Source organism: Lissotriton helveticus, chromosome 10 (genome assembly GCF_964261635.1).
Source record: "Lissotriton helveticus chromosome 10, aLisHel1.1, whole genome shotgun sequence".
Lineage (NCBI taxonomy): Eukaryota > Metazoa > Chordata > Amphibia > Caudata > Salamandridae > Lissotriton > Lissotriton helveticus.
Window position 1 is genome coordinate 704,636,320 of NC_136071.1, and position 26,044 is coordinate 704,662,363.

Here is a 26,044-nt window from a genome sequence, read left to right on the forward strand (position 1 = left end):
TATTTACGCTTGTAGTGTCTATTTTTGCTATCTAGGGTATTGCATGCACTCTGGCTGTAAATTTGCAATGTCGAATGCATGCTTTGTAAACTTCCCTCTGCACCGTGATTTTACGAACATAAGTTTTCCAGTTTTGGGACATCTGAGAATAAATATTTTTGAAGGCTATTGGTTCATTTTAGGTGACATATGTTTTCCAGAACATCTCTGCCCCTCTCCCCACCTCTGACCGCGCGCTCCTCCTGCTTTTAAATATGTGGCTTTTGACCCCATGCACCCTGACAGCGTTGTTAAAGACCTCATCTGGGACAATTAGATGTGGCCTGAGAGTCGGCATAGCGACCGAACCCCCCTCCCCCTGGGGCTCCCTTGTAAATAGCTGGCCGGTGAGCATGGATAAAGCACGGGGAGGGGTGTGTGGCCCTAGAACCTGCACCTGAGACATTTCACACACACACAACAAAGCAGCTCTTCAGTGGCAGGTGTGACCGGCTGAATAGGTGCATTACATCTGGATACGCGTAATATGTATAAACCCGGTATCGCCCCGAAAATTCCAGTTGACCAGTTGCAAATGGTTTCTAGTGCCGCCACTGGTATTTAAATATTGCATCCAATGGGTCCTGCGGGAAGAAAGAACCGAGAAATGTAGGCTGGTTAAACAAGACCTGTTAAAACCAGTCAATTTGAGGGCAGTGACCAGTTCCAAGATGCACCTAGAATATTCTTCAGATCAGTGCATTATTTGCCCAAAAACCCACCTGGCTCCAGAAGAAACCATTTCCAAGCTGGTCAACTGGAATGTCCGCCACGTCTTCTGTAATACGTCTTTTAAAAACATATTTGATGTGTTTTCCTTCAGAACAGCTCTTGCTGGAAGCTTTGTAAAGCCTGTCCAGGTTTGAAACAATGATGTCGCGCTGGTATACAGGACAGAACGAGAGAACTACAGCAGCGAGAGGGGGAGAGAAAACGTTTGTTGGAGGTGGGTTAAAGCTAGTAAGCAGAACATGTTGTAAAAAGAAAACTATTTGGGATACCTCTCACAAAAACAGGAGTTTCGACTAGATAGATTCCAGGAGATCCTCAAAAAACGTTTTATTTAAACTTTTATGATCAACATTTACAGTAGTAACAGACTTATAAAGACAATATAATACATGAACCATTACGACACGTACATAAGCATTGATTCAATATCCGGTGCAAATCACCCTACCTCAGAATCCCCTCGAGGTCCAGGAGTTTCCAAGTCGTCCGATAGTTCTCTTTGTATCATTCTCATCCCGAGTTCCCCCGGGATTGTGCAGAAGGGTCAATAATTCATCCACAGTTTGTTTCGACACACTTATTTCCCATTCTAAAGTTTATTCGCCATTTCGTGAACCTAAGGTGTAAAAAGCAATAGGGAGGTGGGCTTTTGGCATATTATAGAAAGACTGCAAGTTTGGGGAGACTTGAAACGTCTGCAAGATACATATTAATGTTACTCCCGAACCTGTACCGCCCTCTTTAATCTCATTTAAATACCATTATTTTAGTGACTCTTATACACTAAAACCTGTTTGCCTATTTCATGTCATATCTTTTTCTTCACGTCCTCTCTGGTACTACTTATAGTAGTTCGTGTACGTTTCTATACTACGTTGTCTCTTATAGGATGCACCAATAGTGTTTTTTTGGAGTCTTAAAAAATCATATTGAAAGTCTCTAATTTGAATTTAAAAATGCATGAAAATGCTTCAGTTGTTTATTTCCCTTACTATTGCTTTGCGAGCTATTAAGAGGTAGCTTTAGATATCCGCTAAATCTCACATTATAGGAAAAAATGAGAATATATAGTCAAGCTTTCCGTGTTAAAGTGTATACTTGTATACAGTGTTAATTTGCACTGTGTTTAAGCATTGGTAAGGAGGTAGGGGGAATAAAAACGTATTCTCTCTGTGTAATTCCACTTCGATTTTCATCGATACCAACTCTGCCCCAGCTGTCTCTGTTACGTCCTTATGCATCAACAGCAGGGACTACAGCAACAACTACATCTGCCACCACATCAGAGATCACAGCAGCAACAACAGCTGTCAGAACAGCAACGACCACAGTTGCTGCAACAGCAGTTACCACAGCAGCAACCTCAGCTTCCACTATTGCTAGGACAACAATAGATGCCAATACATCAGTGACTACAGCAGTAACCCCTGCTATAAAGACAGCAAGCAGAACAGTGAACACAACAAACACGAACGCAGGAACAAGAGCAGCAACACTGGTTGCCAGCAATTTAGGGATAGATGTTGCAACCACAGTTGCAACCACAACTTCAACAATAACAGCAATAACCACAGCAACATCTGTTACCACAGCAGCCACTATAGCTGTTGCATCAGCCAGCACCAAAGTAGCAACAACTACACCTGTAATGGCAGTACAGATAGTGGGAGTGATCAAACTGCCCAAGTGATGGGGAACAGAGCAATGATCAGAGCTGTACCCACATCAAGGGCCTCCAGCTTGCGTTCACGAGCGCGTGCATGTGCACAGCTGCTGATAGAGCGCGCAGGTCACCCGACTAGTCTTTTCGCAATATTTGCCTGGGCCCATAATCAATAATAACTCAGAAATTATTCAGGTAATCTTCGCTCTACTATCAGTGTATTTTATACTTTTTAGGACGTTTGACCATCTATACCATGACTTTCCAATCCACGGCACCGGTACCTAAAGTCCTAAGGGATCAAGAATGTTAGCATAATAGGATTAATAACATTTGCACTCATATAATAACCACAAACTCAGGAAGTTTTAAGTTCTTTATCTAAGTTTCTTAAATGGTCATGATACACAGATTAAACAAGAATAGACTCTCAATAATGAAGATCAGAATCAAAATATAACTATGCAAAAGATGTATTAAACTGATTCCGATAATTTAGCAATAGGGAGGGTAAAGAGAAGGAACATAAAATACGATCAAAACATTTAAGCATTTAACAAAAGGGAAGGAAAAAAGGAACATATCAAACGTTATCAATAGGAAGGGTAAAGAGAAGGAACATAATATGCAAGCACTATTATCCAATATGTAACATTTAGGGAGGGGAAGAGAAGGAAACAAATTAATGACGAACCCACATAAATTTATATTTACCTAGGAATGCTGTGAATAACTAACCCTGGCCATAGGTCAGTTTGAAGGACAGAACCCCGAAAGTTGCAGTCACCAGTAGGCTAGCAGGTGCAGATCAGAATCAGGACAGGGAAAACTAGATTTGGATCAGGACAGGACCACTAAAGGTTAAGACCGGCACCCACAGTTCAGTTGCAACGCCTGCGCTACTCCCTCTCTGCAGCTAACAGTCAAAACCCTGATTGGGTTATCGATTTCACCGACAAAGTGCTTCACCAGCACCTCAGCTTCCCGGACCCCGATTGGGTCAGCGAATCTTCTGACAGAGTGCTTCGCAGCACTTCTGCTCTCGATCACCTATTGAGTGCGTTGGGTCAGTGACATGTCAGCTATTCGGACAAGTCAGACAAATTTCTCTAGCTAAACCTACGTTAGTTATACTATTTTTCAGGTCAGTGTACCACTCCCCAATGTTGCAAGTGTAAGGATCCCCAATTTTGATTGGACAGAAAGATGAGGAGAGGTCATCACACCATACCAAAATGACACTTTTCTCTTGAATATTCTAATAACATTCCCGCCGATCATTTAATGTTCGAGGCATGTGGGCTGCTGAATTCATATCTGTGCATAGATCGCCGCCTAGTGTTGGGTCCGGATGATTGCACATTGTTGTCCAGGAAGAGTCTTCGAAGTATCACGAGATAGGTGGCTCCTCCTTCGGACTACAGTGCACATGGGCATCCTCTCCATCCTCAGATTGTTTTTCTCCGCCATTGGGTTCGGATGTACTTTCCTACTCTCCAAATTCGGAATCAAGAAAAACTTTTCAAAAGGCCAAAAGGCCTTCGGATCCGTCGGTATTGTTCAGCGCTCGGTGCCGATACACTTTTTACAAGTTTGTTGCACTCCGGTCGTCGAATCGGGCTGTGAGGCCTTCTCGACAGCACGTGGACCGACCGTCAATGGAACGAAGTCCATTCAAGTACTGCCCGCAGTGCAATTCAAAGTTCCCGCACACAGACAAGCATCCAGTGTGCAACAAATGCCTATCTCCAGATCACAATGAAGATAGTTGCCTAGCCTGTGCCCAGTTCCGGTCCAAAAAGACTATTCGAAATCGACGGGCGGCGAGGCAAGAAATGCAACGGTCGGCGCCAGAGCCCGAGAACATCTTTGATGACGAGGAAGATCTAGCGAGCGCCGAAGACTCAGATCAAGACAAAAGACAATACTCGGAGCCCGACTCCGAATATTACCCCGAAGAGGGAGAACTAATCGTCGATCTCGAGGAATATGATCAGGACATCGTAGCAGTTGAAGACGACTCCGATGACGACGAGGGGCGAACCGTGAGTACACCGCACCATATAGACACTACACCTCTATCAGAGACTCAGGTCGAGGCATCGCCAGCAGGCCTTACCCGAGATCAACATCCTCGTTCTACAGCCCCACCATACCGCCCGGCTGAGAACATACCAAAAGAGCCCTCTGAGACACGACATACGTCATCGGTTCCATCGAAACGGAAACTAGTCGACAATACAGTCTTCGGACCGAATTACGTCGAACCGAAGGTGACTAAGCGAAAGGGCGTCGACCCGAAGGCCACAGTACCAATACAACCTTTGAAGACAAAGACCGCCGAGTTGACATCGAAGACCAAAGCTGTCGAGTCGAGCTCGAAGACGAAGGCCGTCGAGTCAACCTCGAATCCAAAACACGTCGATTCGACACAAAAACAAAAGCACGTCGATTCGACCCCCAAAAAGCACTTCGAATCGAGCAAACCAGCCTCAGGTATTGACAAGGGGAAAAAAACGGTCGACGACAGCACAAGGCCTACGCCCAAAACTACAGTTGTACCGAAAGCGAAACCGAAGGTGGACCAAAGTAAATCGGTCGAGCCGAAGCCCATCGAACCGAAAAAGGGCGTCGAGGCAAAACTGCAGGCTCCAAAAACACCTAAAGACACTGTCGAACCGACAAAACCACTCGGTCCGAAACAGGTTGTGAAGCCGGCCAAAGAAGTTCAACCGACAAAACCTGTCGAGAAACATCATAAACCGATCCAACCACCAAAAACGGTCGAACCCACAAAAGGCGTTGAACCGAAGAAACAAAAAACAAAGGTCTGTGGAAGAAGAGCTTATTCACCCAGATCCCTCCACAGAAGACCAGTCAAAACTCTATATTGACCCAATGACTGGTAAAGTTACTGTTTATACCAAAAAGAAAAGACCTCTGCCAACTGAAGACTTTTCCAGAATCCCCCTAAAGAAAAAGAGAGACTATGCTACCTCTCCTATATTCTTTGAACCTATCAGTCCAGTTATGTCTACTACTCCATATGCCCCAACCTCACCTGCACGCTCTGACTACAACCCGGATGAAGATCAGGACGCAGATGTAGGGTTTGGTTAACCACAAAACCCAATTGCAGCATGGGGTGGAGGAGGAGAACCAGACACTGAAGGGATTCTGCCCATTACAGACCCTGCAGTATACCCAACTAAGCCATCACCAACAGAAGATACAGTAGCATTTAATTCACTACTGGATAGAGCAGCAACCTACCACAATGTAGATATGCACTCTAATGCTTTTGAGGAGGACTTCCTCTTTGATACATTAACAACTTCTGAGAGACCCGTTAAAACACTCCCAAACATGCAAGTGACATTTTTAAGGACACTGCTAGAGCACGGGTCATAAACCCTAGAATTGAGAAGAAATATAGGGCTGCACCTATAGATCCTACATACATCAAAGGGCAGTTACCCCTAGATTCCCTAGTGGTATCCAACGCACGTAAGCGTGCAAACTCCCAGACTACTGGGGAGGCCGCTCCTCCAGACAAGGAGTCAAAAATCTTTGAGGCATCGGGCAAGAGAGTGGCAGCTCAAGCAGCAAACTCATGGAGAATAGCCAATACACAGGCCTTGCTGGCCAGATATGACAGGGCGCACTACGACAGTTTAGAAGAAATTCTCCAACACTTACCTGATCCCTACAAACAGCAGGCAGATGAACTTATACAAGAGGGAAAGCTCATCACCAATGCCTCAATTAAATGTGCCCTAGACGCGGCAGACACAGCTGCTAGATCCATCAATACAAGCGTGCTGCTAAGGCGCCACGCATGGCTTCGCATATCGGGCTTTAAAAATGAAGTCCAATCCACAATTCTTAATCAGCCAATCAACCCAGACTTTTTATTTGGTCCAGCAGTTGACGCAATTCTGGACAAAATGAAAAAGGATGAAGGAAACTGCGAAGTCTATGGGAGCTCTTCAGTCCCAACAACACCAGGGCTCCTTTCGTCGCTCCAATTATAGAGGAGGAGCGCGAGGGACATCACAGCAATCCTCCAACTACAAAAGTAACACACAATCCACATATAATAAAAATACCAGCAGGGGTGGATATAGAGGAAACAATACCAAGGGAAGAGGTTGTGGAGGCAATGCAAATAGATCCTCCACTAATACCAAGCAGTGACTTCTTGGAACTACCCCCAGACCACATAACACCAGTCGGGGGAAGAATACAACAATTTCTGCCAGTCTGGTTAAATATCACCACAGACAAGTGGGTCAGGCAAATTATCCAACATGGCTATTGCCTCGAACTCGCCTCACCTCCACCCAACATACCACCCGTGCACCGTCCAATGTCACAGGAATATATAATGCTACTACAGCAAGAGGTCATCAGTATGCTGCAAAAGGGGGCCATAGAACCAGTCCCACTACAACATCAGGGAACAGGAGTATACTCCCTATACTTCCTTATCCCAAAAAAGGACGGGTCTCTCAGGCCAATATTGGACCTCAGGCCCCTCAACCTGTACATTTTGTCGGAGCATTTCCACATGCTCACTCTCCAGCAAGTCTTACCATTGCTTCGTCAGGGAGACTTCCTAGTAACCTTAGACCTCAAAGACGCATACTTTCATATACCAATACACCCTGCTCACAGAAAGTATTTAAGTTTCACCATTCAGGGACAACACTACCAGTTCAAAGTCCTTCCATTTGGTGTCACAACAGCTCCAAGAGTGTTCACCAAATGTCTAGCTACAGTGGCCATCCTCGGGGTCCGGTATTGAGGCCACAGCTAGGTTGACGGCGGGTTGTGAGCGCTGAGGGCGATGTGCCAGGTTCGCTCCAACCCCCCTCCCGAGACCCATGGTGCTAGTAGCGCCCTATTTTAAAGTGCTGTAACACTCTAAAAATTGTGGAGTATTTTTGGATTGAGCATCACGCTCTTCCCTTTTTTAAGCACTTTTTCACCTTTTTAATTTTCACTTTCACGTCCCCAGGTTAGGGTGGGTGATTAGAGAGCCCATACCGCCGGGGTTTAGTCCTGACGAATGCCTTGGTAAATAAAACCACCCATATGGCAGAAACATGTTGACTGAGATTAATATTAGTATTTTCTGAATTTAACCAACCCTTATACCTTGGCAGCTAAATTCAGACACATACATACTCCTTGTTCTGTGCCTTAGGGATCACTTATTAAAATTTATTATTTTTTGATACCCTTCTAAGGCACTATTAAATCTTCACCATATTTTATAGCACGCCCTCCCCACACAAACCAGCTCCGCAGTCTTTCTGGCGTCGCAGCACACCGAAGAGGCACTCGGCCTCTTTGGTGGGGCCCGATGATGAAGCATGACACTGACTAGGTCGGTGTGTGAGGGCTTTCTTTACCACCCAAAGTGGGTGTGTGAACCTTGTTTTGACTCCATCTCTTGTGGTTTTCAGAGATTGATTTGACCTCTCTTTTCTTGTTTATTAGCTACAGTGGCAGCACATCTCAGACGGCAACACATCCATGTGTACCCTTATCTGGACGACTGGCTAATACACGCGCCAACAGCCCAGCAATGTGCCAACCACATGTCAAAGACCATACATCTCCTGCACAGTTTAGGATTCTCACTAAACTACCCAAAATCACATCTACAACCCTCCTACGTCCAACAGTACCTGGGAGCAACAATAGATACACTGGCAGCAAAAGCATATCCCAACACAACACGGGTCAAGGGAATGCAGACGTTGATACAAAAGTTCAGACCCCAACACTCACTACCAGCTCGAGTGTTTATGCAGTTAATAGGCATGATGGCCTCATGCATATTCATAGTCCCTCATGCCAGGCTACATATGCATCCGCTACAAGAATGCCTAGCAAGGCAGTGGAACTAGGCTCACGGGCAATCAAAGGACCTAGTGTTGGTGACCAGTCGGGCATACAACTCTCTGCATTGGTGGAATCCACAAAACCTTTGCAAGGGACGACTGTTCCAAGAGCCTGTCCCACAAATAGTGTTAACCGCAGACGCATCCCTAGTAGGATAGGGAGCCCATGTCCTACACTACACAGTACAGGGACTCTGGACTGTACAGCAAAAGAAAATGCATATCAACCTGCTGGAGTTGATGGCCATCTTTCTAGCCCTAAAAGCTTTCACGACACACTTATGCAACAAAGCTGTGTTGATCCGGACGGACAACATGACAGCTATGTATTACATTCAAAAACAGGGAGGAACGCACTCACCACAGCTGTCGCACCTAGCTCAAGCAATGTGGAAATGGGCCATTCAGAGGAACATTTTTCTCATGGCAGAACACCTCCCAGGCAAGGACAATCAAGTTGCCGACCTGCTCAGCAGGCACAACCAACAGATGCACGAATGGGAAATTCACCCCAAAGTGCTCCACCCATTCTTCCGGAAGTGGGGACACCCGGAGATAGATCTGTTTGCCACAAGCGAAAACGCAAAATGCCAGTACTTTGCCGCCAGGTTCCCACATCCGCAGTCGCAGGGCAATGTGATATGGATGAACTGGTCAGGCAAATTTGCGTACGCTTTTCCCCCAGCTCCCTTAATACCGCTGGTGGCACGCAAAATGCGCCAACATTCGCTGACACTGATCCTAGTTGCTCCCACATGGGAAAGGCAACCGTGGTACACAACGTTCCTAGAACTGTCAGTAGTACCTCATCAAAGACTGTGACTCACACCCAATCTTCTAACTCAGAGCCATGGAGAAATCCAACACCCAGACCCGCAGCAGCTGAACCTGGCGATCTGGCTCCTGAAGTCCTAGAATTTGGATACCTAAACTTGCCCCCAGACTGCATGAATATTATCAAAGAGGCAATAAAACCCACTACCAGAGCATGTTATGCAGCAAAGTGGAAACGGTTCGTCATTTACTGTAGCAACAATGACATTAACCCACTTGATGCTTCTACTCAAGACATCATTTGCTATCTCTTGCACCTACAACGTTGCAATTTAGCCTATTCCTCCATCAGGATACATCTAGCTGCGTTAGCAGCATATCTTCAAAACAGGCAGCACCTTTAACTATTTAGGGTGCCAGCAATTAAAGCGTTTATGGAAGGACTTAAACGCGTAATTCCTCCAAAACACCCACCTTCACCAGTCTGGAATCTAAACGTTGTTTTAACAAGACTTATGGGACCACCTGTTGAACCACTACACTCATGCGAACTACAGTTTCTTACTTGGAAGGTGGCTTTCCTTGTTGCTATTACTTCGCTTCGAAGAGTTAGCGAGCTACAAGCCCTAACTATTCAAGAGCCATTCATTCAAGTACATGCAAATAGAGTAGTTCTCAGAACAAACCCTAAATTCATGCCAAAGGTGGTATCCCATTTCCTTATAAATCAAACCATAGAACTGCCAGTGTTCTTCCAAAATCCACAGACAGTAGCTGAAAGGGCCTTACATACTCTAGATGTCAAGAGAGCTCTGCTATACTACATAGACAGAACTAAGGCATTTCGTAACACAAAACAGTTGTTTGTTGCTTTCTCACCGCAACACAAAGGCAACCCTATTTCTAAATCAGGTATAGCCAGACGGATCGTTAAGTGCATCCAAATATGTTATTTAAAGGCAAAACGCACCTTAACAGTTCCCCCTAGGGTGCATTCCACACGCAAGCTAGGGACATCCATGGCTTTCCTGGGTAATATTCCTTTACACGAAATTTGTAGAGCAGCCACATGGTCAACCACACATACATTTACCAAACACTATTGTGTAGATGTACATTCAAAACACCAAGCTGCTGTCGGACAGGCTGTTCTCAAAACTCTTTTCCAGACTGCTGTAGCTGACACAGGTAGCCACCGCTAAGGGAGATACTGCTATACATTCTGTGCACAGATATGAATTCAGCAGCCCACATGCCTCGAACGGAATATGCTACTTACCAGTATGCATCTGTTCTTGGCATGTAGGGCTGCTGACATTCATATCGCCCACCCACCTCCCGGGTGCCTGTCGCAGCTGCAGCATTCACTCTTTGCATGGACATCTCTTTCTGTACTATACTCCATCTCTGCCACCATGGCGAAAAACAATCTGAGGATGGAGAGGATGCCCATGCGCACTGTAGTCCGAAGGAGGAGCCACCTATCTCGTGATACTTCGAAGACTCTTCCAGGACAACAATGTGCAATCATCCGGACCCAACACTAGGCGGCGATCTATGCACAGATATGAATGTCAGCAGCCCTACATGCCAAGAACAGATGCATACCGGTAAGTAGCATATTCCTTTTCTCACGTATGTTTTATTCCATCCGGCAGTGAATGTATCAATAATGTTTACAATGTAGTCTATATTTCAGTTCAGTTTCCTTAACAGAGGTCAGAAGTTGACTTTCCCATGAACATCTTCTAGCAAGTCGTGCCTTGGCCGAGTTTCAATGACAAATGACATAGCTCCTTCTGGAGTTTTGACATGCGCAGTTTGGCTTTTCAAGATGGAGTAATAGAATCTCTCAGGCCCAAAGATTAAGATATATGAAAAGTAGAAAAGAAACAATATTAGAACACAGAATAAATGAATGCACTGTATACCATTTATCTCTACTCTATTCCCATTTATTTATTTTTAACTATTGCGTTAAGAGTAAGCAGAACGAACAGCTTAGCAAAAGCAGCAGTGCAAGTGTCATGCATGCTGGAACACATAGCAGCCATCTTAGTTCTAGTGCGCAGAAGCGAAAGATTCCCTCCAAAGCAAAGAGTACGTCATGCCAGGTGAGTATGACAGATGCATGAGCAGTAGAAATCCCGCGTAGAAGCAGCCATTTTATATGCAAGCGGATTACAGTTAGTAAAAGCACATATGCAAGCTTCCCTCGTACGGAATGTAATGCAGTGTTAGTAATACAAACATGTTGATTAATTCATTACTGTTATGTTGAGAGGTTTGAGTAGAAGCAAGTCGCGTTACATGTGAATCCTTGCTCCATCAATCCCCTCTTTGATGATATTTTATATCATCACCAATTAATAAAACAGATGCCAACTTTTCACAATTCACCCAATTCAATTTCTTCAATCTTTCTTCTGGGATGTTTCTCATTATTTAAATGAAAAGTTTTCATTTTCTTATAAATGTTGCCATTTAATTCTTCAAGCTCTATTTCATTGCAGTTTCTTTTCTTCCCTCTTTCATTTACTGTATATCTCTTTCTGTGTTTACGACATTTGCAACAAATTATTAACCCTAAAATTAGTAGGCCTATTCCCACCATTGGCATCAGTATTCTACCTACAAACTTTTCCCTACATTAGAAATCAAGCTACCTATTGAGGAGAGACCATCAGTCAGTCTCTTCCATGCACTATCAACCTCCAGTGGTTTGAGCTGTTTTCCCAAATGTGTAATATTTCTTACATACCCTTTAATTTCAGCACTCTTGTCAGGTATGTAAGTGCAGCAATGTTGCGCTTTCAACATTCTACAGACTCCGCCCTCTTTTGCTAATGGTGTATCAAGAGGAAGTCTGTTTTGTAAAACCATTGATCTGATCGCAACCAATTCAGTATTGACCATCAAGAACCCTCCAGCAGTGTCAGTTGATAACCGATCCACTATTGTTGACAATTTGCTAATTCTATGCGTGTTCAGAGCCACTCCCACTGTAGGTATCAATGCACTAAATATATCACCTGCTATTTCTTCAAAACTAGCTCTTTTATTACGTATTAATCCATTAGTTTCTTCATTACTTCCAGTGATTTTATTTACATAATATATCTTTGGGAAGACTATTCCAAAATAACAGCTCCCATACCAGTGATCTGGCAATTTGTAATAAGCCTTGTTTCCGCATATAAAATAAATTCCAGGAAACAAGGGTTCAGTTCCATCTTTGAAACCCCAACCCCCAATTACCTTATAATTGTGTTCACATTCACTGGAACCAATGAATATATTTTTATAATAACTAGTTCTTTCTCTATGGAGACAGAGTTTCCCTTTCTTCTCGAAATCCAGCAACATAGCAGCATGAGTTTTTCCATTCGGGTGGACCCTATATTTTCAGCCCATTTAGGAATTTTATGATTCTTGTCATTTGCTTTTCTGTGGAAACTCTCTTCTTTTCTCTGCCATATTCAAAAATATTTTCTCTTTTTCTTGTAATGAGCATGTTTAAATTATTCTTGTGTGCTTCAGCTATATCTATTGTACCTATAGTTAGAAAGTATTCACCCATATAACGCGTTACATCACTTTTAGTATGCACAGGATTCAGGTTACTACGTACAGGAAGTTCGGAAAATATCACATCTGAATTAGAATAGTAATACTGTAAAGGTCCTTTCTTATAGAATAAACTAGCTAAAACACTACATGAAATACCATATGTTAGAGGTGAATGGTGATAGGTAACACCTTTGGCTACTGAAGTAGGTAACTTCACCTTGATAAACCTGCCTTGCTGACCGGATTGCCCGTGGATTCTTTGCCTCTCCTCCAACGCCTCGCGGAACCCGCTGCGCGGGTCCCGCTTCGCAGAGGGGCACTTTCCTTTCCTTTGTGGGCTGTTAGCTGCTGCTGGGGTAAGACAGGGGCTGAGGGCTGCGAGCAAGAGGGCTGGGACTACGTTTCCCAGGAGTCCCAGTAACCCCGCCCGTTCCACCTGGGCTGCTCTCCCTCCCCGCCCGCCCCCAACGACCGGGTGATCAAATACCGGCTTTCACTGCACTTCGTGGGACACCTTGATAAACCTGCCTTGCTGACCGGATTGCCCGTGGATTCTTTGCCTCTCCTCCAACGCCTCGCGGAACCCGCTGCGCGGGTCCCGCTTCGCAGAGGGGCACTTTCCTTTCCTTTGTGGGCTGTTAGCTGCTGCTGGGGTAAGACAGGGGCTGAGGGCTGCGAGCAAGGGGGCTGGGACTACGTTTCCCAGGAGTCCCAGTAACCCCGCCCGTTCCACCTGGGCTGCTCTCCCTCCCCGCCCCGCCCCCAACGACCGGGTGATCATCGTAATAGCTATTTATTAACGTGTGCATACCGCTGCGCGGGAGCGCGCGGGAGCTCGCCGGGAGAAGCCCGGGACAAGGGCGGGACCGTCTGCGGCCGTCAGAGGCCTAAAGAGACTGGACTGGGCCATAATCCCTGGTCGATTACTAAACGACCTAGGACTCTTGTGTAAGTGCTTGCGGGGTTATACTATATTATCAATCATTATGTCAATTGAAATACTAACCCCGGAGTTGGTTGGCCCTGAGAAACCTGTGAGTTTGATAAATGGGAAATTAGATAATTACTTTAAGAAAACTCTTTTGGATTCTCCTACCACCGCCACCCTTGAAGAACTTCGGGCTGAGCGACGGCGGTCGGTTGAAAGCCTAAAGAATAGACCATTCCCGGGTTCACCAGTGTTAATTAGCTCCACGGGGGACGGAACTCTTACAGAAAATATCTGTACCCCCTCGCAGGACAGCATCCCTCTAATATTTAGAGAGGGAACATCCACGAGTGAATTTGAACCCTTAGGCACTACTAGTAAATTGCCAACTATTGCTACCACTCCTAGTATAACTAAATCTATTGTTATAACCAATGCACAAATTACCCCTATTCCTAAACTATCTAAAGTAGTTCAAAGTAGGGGAAAAAAAGTCACACCAGTTAAAATTTATGGCCCTCCTCCGACAAAAAGGCGTAAAAAATCCGACCTTCCAAAGAGGAAAATTAATCATGCAGACTTTGGCATCAAAAAGGACGACAGTATTAGGGGAGAACGGGTTAAAGTAACAGAAAAAGGAAGGATAGTTATATCACCTACGCATTCATGCATTATAGACCCTGTTATCTCCACCGCCGACAGTCCCCCTGCAGTTGTGACGCTACAGGAACCACTAAATGGTGCCCTGATCGATAGTATAGAGTCTATATTGAGGACCCATACTCTGGCTATCGTAGACAGACTCAATAAACTAGAAAATAGACTTGAGAAGATAGAACATGAACTGGGAATCAAGATAGGGATTAATAAAGTGATGCCTAATCCCCTTATACCAACTCCGATTTTACTTACCTCACCAGGAATTCCCGCTATAACTACTATACCAACCCCTGTTCAGACTACCATCTTGCCTCAATCTTCAAATAATATGAGTGGAAGCACACCAGGGAGTAACCCTGTTGTACTTAAAAGTAAACCCACATTGTCCCCGGCTGTAACGTTTAATGGACAGCCGAATAACCTTGGTCAAGCTCCAGGGATTAAGACGAGAGTTAGAGGAAACAAGTGGCCGGCTCGAGGTAACTATAATAAGGGCCCCCTTCCAGAACTCCCACCAGAAGCTGTACCCTTTGTAGTAGTTCTTACTGGGGTACCAGAGCTAGAGAAAAACAAACGGGAGGGCTTTGCCCAGCTGAAAAATAAAATATTGCATTGGTTAAGTCTACACAGACCTATTGTAAATAATATCAATGGAGAAATTGTCCATGTCCGCCGCCTTCCTTGGCTGGGAGGAAGATCCAAAGATATTGAGGGAGACATAGTGGTCATTAATTTTAGAGATCAGAATGCTGTCCATTTTATACTTAACTGGCATTCTGACCACGGTAGTAAATCTATTACCCCTCGTCCCCTAACATATTTTTACCCTCGCTCAGTGGTGTTTCCACCCAATCATCCATCAAGGCAAGCTCCTCCCCCCCCCTTATTGAGGCAAATGCTCTCAAACCCATATCGTCCACCTGTCTACAAAAATGGATCTATTTTTAACGACAAGCAACCTCCCATAGTTGTAGATCCATATGGGTGGAATACTGTAGGACCAAGGTACAACTCCCTAACACACAGGAGAATGGATCATCTTAAACCTTTTACACCCCTAGACACCACCAACAGGTTTGACGTGTTTAGTGGCCTGGAAGACTGCGATTGATGCCATCGAGCCACAGGGGAGGGGGGTAAGGAATTCTGTGGAGACACAGGGGGAGATACGGGTGCAGGCACGGGGGAAAAAGGCTCAACTGATATTAACCCACTCAATGGCTACAATGCCACTTGTAGCTTTAGGGGTAATACATGTAATTCTGGGCAGCCTCATTGTAACTTAGATATTCCTACCCCGGCTAATGGAAGTACAACTCCGACCCGACTGTCTGAAGACCCCGTGCCAGGGGAAGTAATTCACATCCATACCCTACCCCCACCATCTAGGGAGGCTGTTAGTTTAACAGAACGGGGATATAAGATGGCGAGTTGGAATATTGCTGGGTGGAATAATAAGATAGATTGTCTAGGATGGTTAGAATTTATAACCCAATTTGACATCTTGTGTCTCCAGGAGACTTGGGCGGCCGTAGATGTCTATCTTGATGGGTATGTTGCCTATAATTGCCATGCTCAGCCATCCAACATGGGGAGAGCCAGTGGTGGGATGGTGATATTGCTCTCTGTGAGGTTACCGGTTCGAGTGAAAACCCACCGGATTGTTGGTCTGCACTCCCAGCTGTTGTGGTTACAACACAGGAATGGGCGAAATGTTTTAGTAATAAACCATTATAATAATGTCTTTAACCATTCAAAAACATATATGGTTGATGAACTAGAAGCGGAGGTGGAAAGGCTACATGGGCGCAGTGATGTGTCTTTTGATATTCTGTGGGGCGGAGATTTCAACATTCACATGTGCCCATTTGCTGGCAAAGGGGTGTGTGGGTATGGGGGAGAGGTGGGGGAAGATCAGACCCATTTTCTACATTCTGTTTATGGGGAATCTCTAAACACTCTTATGCTTAAAATGGATCTATGCATTATGTTACCTGGCGTAGACAGTGAGGGTAACTCGGTACCGACCTTTATTGGTAGGAATTGTGCCACGGTTATCGACTACCTCATTGCCTCCTCCAGTATTACAGCTTTGTGTTCCTTACCCGTAATAGTAGACCCAGCCTTAAGCGATCATAACTGTCTAACTATGTATCTCTCCTTATGGGGGGATAAAGTAAAGGCGTCACATGGTGCAGTGACAGATGTAGTTCCACATAGACCTAATGGCCCTAGAATTAAATGGGGTAGGCAAAATGAGGAACGTTTACTATGTACCATTGTGTCTGCCTGTATAGACGAGGTGGAATGCTGCCTTGAACCCGAAAGGGATAATGCTGATATTCTAGCTAGCTTCGATATCATTAATAAAAACATTGCACGAATTTTAACTGGAAGAAAACCAAAGGGCCCTAGGATTAACGGGGGATGGTTTAACAGGGAATGTACTAACTCCTTACAAAAACTCAAAGCTGCTCTTAAGGGTAAACCCAGGGATAAGGAAGCAGTTAAAACCCTTAGAAGGGAATACTCTATTCATCTGAGGGATAGAAAACAGGAACTAAGGGAAGAGGCCTGGAACAACTTGACTAAGGCAGTGGATCTTAAGGATGCAAAGCTTTTCTGGTCCACTGTCAATAGTCCCTTCCTCCAGAATGAAGAAGCCCCGGTAATGTCTGCTCAGGTGTCTGAGGAACAATGGGTGGCTCATTTTACTAGCATTTTTAACCCTGAAGGACTAGTTGTAGAGGGTGATAGGGAGACCGTGGCTTTATCCCCCTACCTCTTAATATCACAGTCTCTGAGGTGGATGCCGCCATCCGGGCCAGTAAGGGGGGAAAGGCGCCGGGCCCTGATGGGGTACCCGTTGACCTTTATAAAGCCGAGGTTTCTATCTGGAGTCCATTGTTAACAAAGGTTTTTAATGCAGCTGCAACGATTGCAGCCCCACAGATCTGGGGGGAATCAATCATTATCCCGGTGTATAAAAAAGGGGAGAGGGGTGAGGCAAAAAACTACCGCCCGATTTCTCTCCTCACTGCTTCCCTAAAAATTATGAGTAGGGTATTACTGAGTCGTCTGGAGGAATGGGTAGAAGATAAAGGGATCCTTGCGGATTCTCAGTATGGATTCCGCAAGGGGTTAGGCACCATAGAACAATGCATTAATTTAGATCTTATTATATGCAAATATACAAGGGCTAAACAAGGCTCGTTGTTTCTTTGTTTTGCCGACCTGACCAGTGCCTTCGACCTGGTTGATCATGGTCTTCTGTGGTCAACCTTGTTGGACATGGGTGCTCCAAAGGATATTATCTATTTTTTGGCCCAACTTTATAGGAATTTGACGGCTAAGATACGCTACGGGCAATCGGGGGAGTGTACACCCAGTATCAAAGTAGGTTCTGGAATTAGGCAGGGATGTGTCCTTGCACCTCTTCTTTTCTCCCTTTTTATAAACGCAATTGAGTCGGAACTACGGACCATCAGTGCAGATGCACCGACTGCTGATGGCCTTTCCATCCCAATATTGCTTTACGCGGATGACGCGGTTCTGCTCTCACAAACACCTCTTGGGTTGCAAAAACTTATGAATAAATTTGCAGATTTTATTAATGGGAGAAAATTAAAAATTAATAATTCAAAAACTTTTATAATGCCCTGTGGGAAGAAAATTAAAAACTTAAGGCCCTTTACAGTTATGGACCAAACTATAAAAGTGGTGGACAAATTTTGTTATTTAGGTATCACCTTTAACAGAAGGGGGATGTGGACACCTGAAATGATTAATGTAAGAGCCAAAATGGCCAAGTGTTCTTTTGGCATATTTAAGTTCGCATCCAAGTTAGGCTCAAGACGGATACCAGACATGTTGTACTTATACCGCCATAAATGTGTTGCTCTGGCCCTATATGGCTCAGGAGTGTGGGGCCATTGTAATAACAACATGCTCCAGGTTGAGGAAAACAAATTTGTAAAAAAACTCCTGTGTCTACCATCTTCTGCCTCAACAAAGCTGATCCATCAGGAGGTTGGTCTAGAACATCTATCTGACTTGATCAGATTAAGACCCCTGTTAGTATGGAGATCTATATGGATTAAGGAACAGACTGGTTTCACAAGAAAAATTATTTTAGACTGTCTTCATATGGACAAATGTTCCCGCATCCCTTGGCTTAACTATATTATTCGAACATTTAGTGATGTTTTTAATCTTACTGTGCGTGATAACCCTTTTTGTGTTTTAGATATACCGAAGAGTGAGCTTAAACATGAATTTTTGAGAGTTAGCATGGGGAAGCGTAACGCAGCTATTGCCCAGTTCTCTACACATGTTTTTTACGACAGATACACTAAGGAAGAAATGGGGCTTTCAGGATATTTTAAATTGGTCACTATCCGATCCCACCAATATGTATTGACAAGATTACGGATGGGGATTGTTCATTTGCTTGTCGCTTATCCTGTAATGAAGACCTATACTACTGCCCCCTGTCCGTGTGATGGGACCACAAAACAAAGTACGGAGCACTTTTTATTGTTATGCCCTCTCTATCTTCACCTCCGAAAAATATATCTGAAACCGCTTTTCAAAAAATATAATGTATCCACTATTGTATCGGCCATGGGGCTTTTATTTGGACTTGATTCACAGGACATCTGTTTTTTTTACTGCTGTATTTATTTTAAAATCGATTTGTTTGAGGAAAAGCACCCTTTTTGATATGTGATTAACTTAAAATTTGCTATATCCTCATGTTTTATCACTTATGTATGTATGTACTTTTATGATCATTAATCAATGATCGAATAAAGTTTTTGAATTGAAAAAAAAAAAAAAAGGTAACTTCATACAAACATAACAATATTATATTTCCATAGCTTCTACATAGTGTACTAATAGGTTTGCAAATACATTTAGGTGAGTTCTGTTTTTAATCCCAGTATAATGTAGTCCGTCCTCATCTGATGCTTCTAAATCTAACCTCTGTTGTTTAATCTAAGTGCCTTTTCTTGTGTATCTATTCTTCTAGGTGTATTTGTCGTTTGTAGTTCATTAGTATCATTCTTCATGTCTCTACTCATTATGTAAGGAATAGCTATTGTCAATCCTAACCATATTATGAGTACTATTGCTATACTACATTTGCATATTCTACAGCATGTTTTTAAGCAGCTTCTTTTTGGTCTTCCATTAACATTACGATCAGCCATTTCTGACGAAGGAGATTTACCCCCTCTTTGTAGCTTTTACACAGTCATTTACTCTGTGAATTTTCAAGTGGGTCTCACTTCTCCGCCAGTCTGATCAGCAATCAATTTGTCATCACTTTCATCACTTATTTCTAAGTTTTCAAAATCTTCAAAGACAATATAGGGCCATTCAGGGTCTCTGAATTTATTATTTAGTCTTTTCAGTTGTGGACTTCTCCTTCGTGGTTGTATTACAGGCTGTTCAGTTTGACTTGTTATCTCATTTACTTGCTCAGGTTCTTCATTTATGGTCTTTAAACGAAATTTCAGTCTTTTGACAAAACTAGGCCATTTGTCTCCTTTTCTGAGTATTTTAGCTGGCACTGTGCTTTGTCCTTCTTCCAATGCTCTTTTATTTTCATTCAGTTGTGGCACATCTATTTCAATGCTGTCTTCTGTGTCCCTTTCTATCTGACTAGGTCCAGGTCTTATTACAGTTTCTTCTTTCTGGTTACTAATCTGGCCTTGTTCAGGTATTGGCTGAATTTGACTTTGACTTAGTTTTGATTCACCTTCTTCTCCCTGAACACCTATTTCTACACCTGTCTGGTCCTGCTCGGGCTCTTCGAACTCTTGATTTTCTTCCGTCTGACCTTTCGCCCTAATACCTGTTTGTCCCTCCTCAGACTCTGGAGTTCTTGGTGGGGTGTCGATTATCTGAGTATTTTGATCTATCCCTATCTGATCCTCCTCAGAATCACTTTTGACTTGTATTTCTATGATCTGAGTACCTTCTTCTATTTCTCTCTCGTCCTCACTATCACTCTGACTGTCTAAATAAGTTTGACTTCTGGTTCTCACATATTCTGCAGGTTTCTCAACTACTGGAATCCAATCATCTTGGCTGGTGCTTGGTTGTTCTTCAGCTACTTCAGGATCGACATCTCGAGACCCCTCAGCTGTACAACCTTCAGCTTCAGTTTCTTCAGGTTCAGTCACTCTTTTTGTGTGACTGGCATGGCTCCTTCACACTTTACAGCTGTGGTGGTAACCAAAATCACTTGATGTGGTTTTCCTCACCTCGGTGCAAGGCAAGATTTCCGAGTGTGTTTCTTTAGCACTACCCAATCACCTGGGTTCAGGTCATGTGCTGGAGTGGCTTGTCTGGCGACAGCGTCTTCCCCAACCTGGTGAGAGATAGAACGCACTTGGTCAGCCAGTTCTTTGCAGTACTCCAGTACCAAATCATCAGATATATTTATCAGCTTGTGTCCTGGCACCCATGCTTGCCTCATTGCTCTTCCCATTAGTATTTCATGAGGACTCAAGCCTGTGTTCCGATCTGGAATACTTCTGAGTCCCATCAGCACAAGAGGCAAAGCATCTGGCCACTCTAATCAGGTAGACTCATACATCTTTCCCAATCTTGACTTGATTGTGCCATTCAGTTGTTCTACCACTCCAGAAGCCTCTGGGCGATATGCACAGTGCAGTTTTTGTTTGACATTAAATGCTTCACAGATAAGACCAATTATTTCATTATTAAAATGGCAGCCTCGGTCTGATTCAATTGTTACTAGAAAACTGAAAAGTGGTATCAGTTTTCTGAGTAAGAGTTTGGCTACAGTGATGCTATCATTTCCACGTGTAGGGTAAGCTTCTACCCATTTTGAAAACAGGCAGACAATGACAAGAATGTATTTTAGTCCTCGACAAGGGGGTAACTGAATGAAATCAATCTGTAATCGTATGAAGGGACCCTCTGCCTTTCCAATTTTTCCTGATAGCACTACAGTTTTCTTTCCAGGATTCATCTGTTGGCAAATTAAACATCTTTGGCAAAGTTCTGCTGCTATGTTCCTGAATCTCGCATTGAACCAACTCTGTCTGAACAACCTAATCATAGCATCTCTTCCCAAGTGGGAGTCTCCGTGGAACATCCTAGCCATAAGAGCAAGCATACAGTCAGGTAACACAGGCCTACCATCAAGGAAAACAATAACACCATCTTCAACCCTTCTCTGATAACCTATCTTTCTCCATTCTTCTTTTTCTTTTGGTTCTGCTTCATTTTACAAGTCTCTCACTTCTTCCCACGTTCTCACACTGTGATCACTGTGCGACCACTGTAAATTTAATTGAGAATCATTGTTGCTTAGTTGCACAGTAGACCAACATTCATTTGGGTCCTACATTAACATTCATGGTATAAAATATATCAACAAAACCCCTTGAAGGTACCTTTACCCTTCCATACCTTTTGCCCAAACCCTCAAGGGTATATTGGGTTGCTCGCTCTCTTTGTACTCTTTTCATTTGGTCATTCACAAGATTATAGACTGGTAAAACAAGCTGCTTCAAGACTTAGCCTGAAGGCTGCTCTCCACAGCTAACACTAGGATAGCTTTCTATAAGGTTGTCTTTAACCTACCATCAATAAGGGGTTGTTTGGGCTTGTGCAAGGTGCCCACTAGAATAGTGGACAGCATATGCCAAGCCAACTTCTCACACTCTGCAGATCGGAACTTGAAGCTATATTTGTGCAGGGAGAAAGAGCAAAAATGTTGGATTTTCTAGGAATCTGGTGTTAATAGAGACATGCCTTAATTGTGTACCTTATAACTTTTGCTACATTTGTGCTATACAAATAACACATACATACTCCCGCAGGGAAGTATATTAAAATTAAGAACTTACAATGTAACTCCTTCAAATCTTGCCACACTTCATGCAGATTCAAATTTAATGTGGCCACAGTTAAATTTTTTAGATGTTAGATGTTTTGGCCTCACTCCCATTTAAGTTTAAAAAAAAAGTATTATTAGTTCATTAAGATGTGATCTGGTGACTAAGCTGCTTCCTCTTGAACTGGAGAATGTGGATCTTGATTCAAGCGTTGGACCTGGAGCGATAATCATGTGATTATAGTCAAATTACTTAATCTCCCTGTGCCTAGAATTGAAACTATGTGAACAGCTCTTGTGGAATATAATTGAATGATCCCTCTTGATTTACATGCTTCTGTATCAACTCCCAACCTCTCTCCCTCTAAAGTGCATCACTCTATTGCTTTCAATCTAGGTCGATCTTTAAAAGTACCAATGCCTACGTATATTAGCCATGGTTTGCATATTGTATTAGTTAATTGATTCATTCTTGTAATTTGATTTAAATTAAAACTTGTCTTTCCTTGCATCAATGCCTTGCATATAGAGTCTATGGCTTGCTCACTTCTTTTTCATCCTTATTTTGTTTTACTCTGTCGGTTATGCAGTCAGTGAACCAGTCACTTGGTGCCCCTTCCAGGTTAGGCCTCTTAAAGCCCCACAGTGCATGTCCAGACTGCATTGCAATCCGTAACTACTAAAAACCTAGAGCAATATGTACTGACAGTAGCAATAGCATTTTCCTAATAGCGATTTTTTTGTGACACCCTATTTGGTAATTGCTTTTACTTTAAAATAAAGCATTTGTTTTCTAAATGCGGCCCAATTTCGTTTAGGGAACTAAGGATGCGTTAAAAAAAATGAAACGTTCATTTTTTTTCTTTTTAAGAGTAGGCAGTGGTCTGTGCGACTACTGCCTGCTCTTAAAAATATATATTTTTAAACATTCTCAAAGGGGAAGGCATCCCAAGCGGACCCCTTGCCATTTGTGAATGTTTCGCTACCAACTTTGAGCCGGTGGTAAAGTTTGAATGTTTTATAACCACATTTCGATCGCAAAACATATGATTCAGATTCCCTAATTGGAAGGGAGGCCCTGAATACTCTTCTTCTAAATAGCGCTTCTGTTTTTTCATAAACCCAAACTACGAATCGCCAGAATCGCAGTTTGGTGCTTTACATTTTAAAAGCATTTTGTAGTCGCAAGCAGCCGAATACTTTGAATAGGGTTGTTTGCGACAGCAAAAATGCTTTGTACATCTGCAGCCAGATGCATCAAGCTAAAAACCGGTCGCAAAGGGGCAGATTCTCAGAATCTGCCCCTTTGCGACTGGTATTTTTGCATTTGGGATGCATCATCCCAAATGCAAAAATTGCAATTTAAGGAATCTCTAAATTGAGATTCCTTAAATTGCGATTGCATTTAAGGAATCCCAAATTGAGATTCCTTAAATGCAATGCAACAAAGTAAAAAAATTAGCGATTTCACTAATAGGGGGAGCAAATTCCTATGAAGTTGAACTTCATGGTAATTTGCAAAAACTTTGAAAAATGCACTTTTGTGCATTTTTCAAAGTTTCATGTTGCGCACACACATGCCCCATGTGTGTGCACAGATTAATTTCAGGGGTGCAACAGGGTGTCCTTTGGACACCCCTGCACCCTTGAAATTGCATTCTCAATTTGCGATTCGCTAATTGCTAATCGCAAATTGAGAATGTCTTCCCATTCACTCCTATGGGCCTCTAGGCCCATAGGAATGAATGGGGAGTTATTCTTTATTTGCGATTCGCAATTTGCGAGTCGCAATTAAGGAATTTTAAGAAATCGCTATTTTTTAAGTGATTTCTTCATGCATAGCATTTTGCTATTCCTTATTAGCGAATCCTTATTATTCGCTAATAAGGAATCGCAAAATGGATGCTTGATGCATCTGGCTGCTGGTCACTAATTCTTAAAAGCAGTAAGGAATCGTCAGCTATCCATTGGGTACAGGTTTCAGATTGTTTGGAATTCACTGAGCCTTTCCGGATTAGAGTTACAAACCTGCCCCAGTTGCAGCATTCAAAACTAAATCATGGAATACTTTTTTGTGTTCTTTTATCGCACACAAAAATACACCTGTATTTTTTCATATGCGACAAAACAGAGGAAGTCAAAAAGCACTTGGTAACATTTTTTTTCTCCACCCCAACACACAAACCCTTGCCCTGTACCCCCACCAGTTTTGGGTGGGGTGTTCCTTTGCCCTTACCATCCTGTAAATAGAATTAATCCTGCCCGACAACAGTACTGTTTTTATTTTCATATGTGGAAAAGGATTAAAAAATTGTTAGTGAATACCCACAAACTTGTAATTGTACTTCTCTTTCCATCGGGTTTTCAGCCCAGTGTTCTGCCCCATTACTTCTCTCTGTTCTTGTCCCAGGTATCCCCAGACGTGGGTCCTGAGCTCACTGTGCCACTGGAATCAAGCTATCCTGGCTGAAGAGGAGTGAAACCCCGAAATCGGTCCTAGGGAGGAACTGGCTTGGCGGTTCGGGTTGGACTGTTCCCATGAGGCACAGGGTCAAGACTGATTTGCCTATGGCCAGGTCTAAACTGGGGTGGCATGGTGAGCAAAAGAATGATGGATTTAACACAGATCTCCTGACTGGGGGTGAATGTTTTGATTTGTTCTGCATTCCGTCCATCAATTGTGTGTCTTTTGCTTTCTCGCCCTAAGTGTGCCAGGTATGCCCAGACCTGGGTCCTGGGCTCACTGTGCCACTGGAATCAAGCTATCTTGGCTGAAGAGGGGTGAAACCCCAACAGCGGTCCTAGGATGCTTGTTTCCGGTCCAGGGAGGACCTGGCTTGGTTGTTCGGGCTGGACTGTTCCCATGAGGCACAGGGTCAAGACTGATTTGCATATGGAAAGGTCTAAATTGGGGTGGCATGGTGAGCAAAAGAATGATGGATTTAACCCAGATCTCTTGAGTGGGCTGAATATTTTGATTTGTTCTGCATTCCGTGGTCCTGGGCTCACTGTCCCACTGGAATTAAGCTATCCTGGCTGAAGAGGGGTGAAACCCTGAAACCGGTCCTAGGATGCTTGTTTCCGGTCCAGAGAGGACCTGGCTTGGCAGTTCCAGCTGGGCTGTTCATATGAGGCACAGAGTCAATACTGATTTGCATATCGCCAGGTCTAAACTGGGGTGGCATGGTGAGCAAAAGAATGATGGATTTAACCCAGATCTCCTGAGTGGGGGTGAATGTTTTGATTTGTTCTGCATTCCGTCCATCAATTGTATGTCTTTTACTTACTCGCCCTAAGTGCGCCAGGTATGCCCAGACGTGGGTCCTGGTCTCACTGTGCCACTGGAATAAAGCTATCCTGGCTGAAGAGGGGTGAAACCCCGAAACCGGTCCTAGGATGCTTGTTTCCGGTCCAGGGAGGACCTGGCTTGGCAGTTCGGGCTGGACTGTTCCCATGAGGCACAGGGTCAAGACTGATTTGCATATGGAAAGGTCTACATTGGGGTGGCATGGTGAGCAAAAGAATGATGGATTTAACCCAGATCTCTTGAGTGGGCTGAATGTTTTGATTTGTTCTGCATTCCGTCCATCAATTGTGTGTCTTTTGCTTTGTCGCCCTAAGTGCGCCAGGTATGCCCAGACGTGGGTCCTGGGCTCACTGTGCCACTGGAATCAAGCTATCCTGGCTGAAGAGGGGTGAAACCCCGAAACAGGTCCTAGGATGCTTGTTTCCGGTCCAGAGAGGACCTGGCTTGGCAGTTCCGGCTGGACTGCTCCCATGAGGCACAGGGTCAAGACTGATTTGCATATGGCCAGGTCTAAGCTGGGGTGGCAGGGCGAGCAAAAGAATGATGGATTTAATCCAGATCTCTTGACTGGGATGAATGTTTT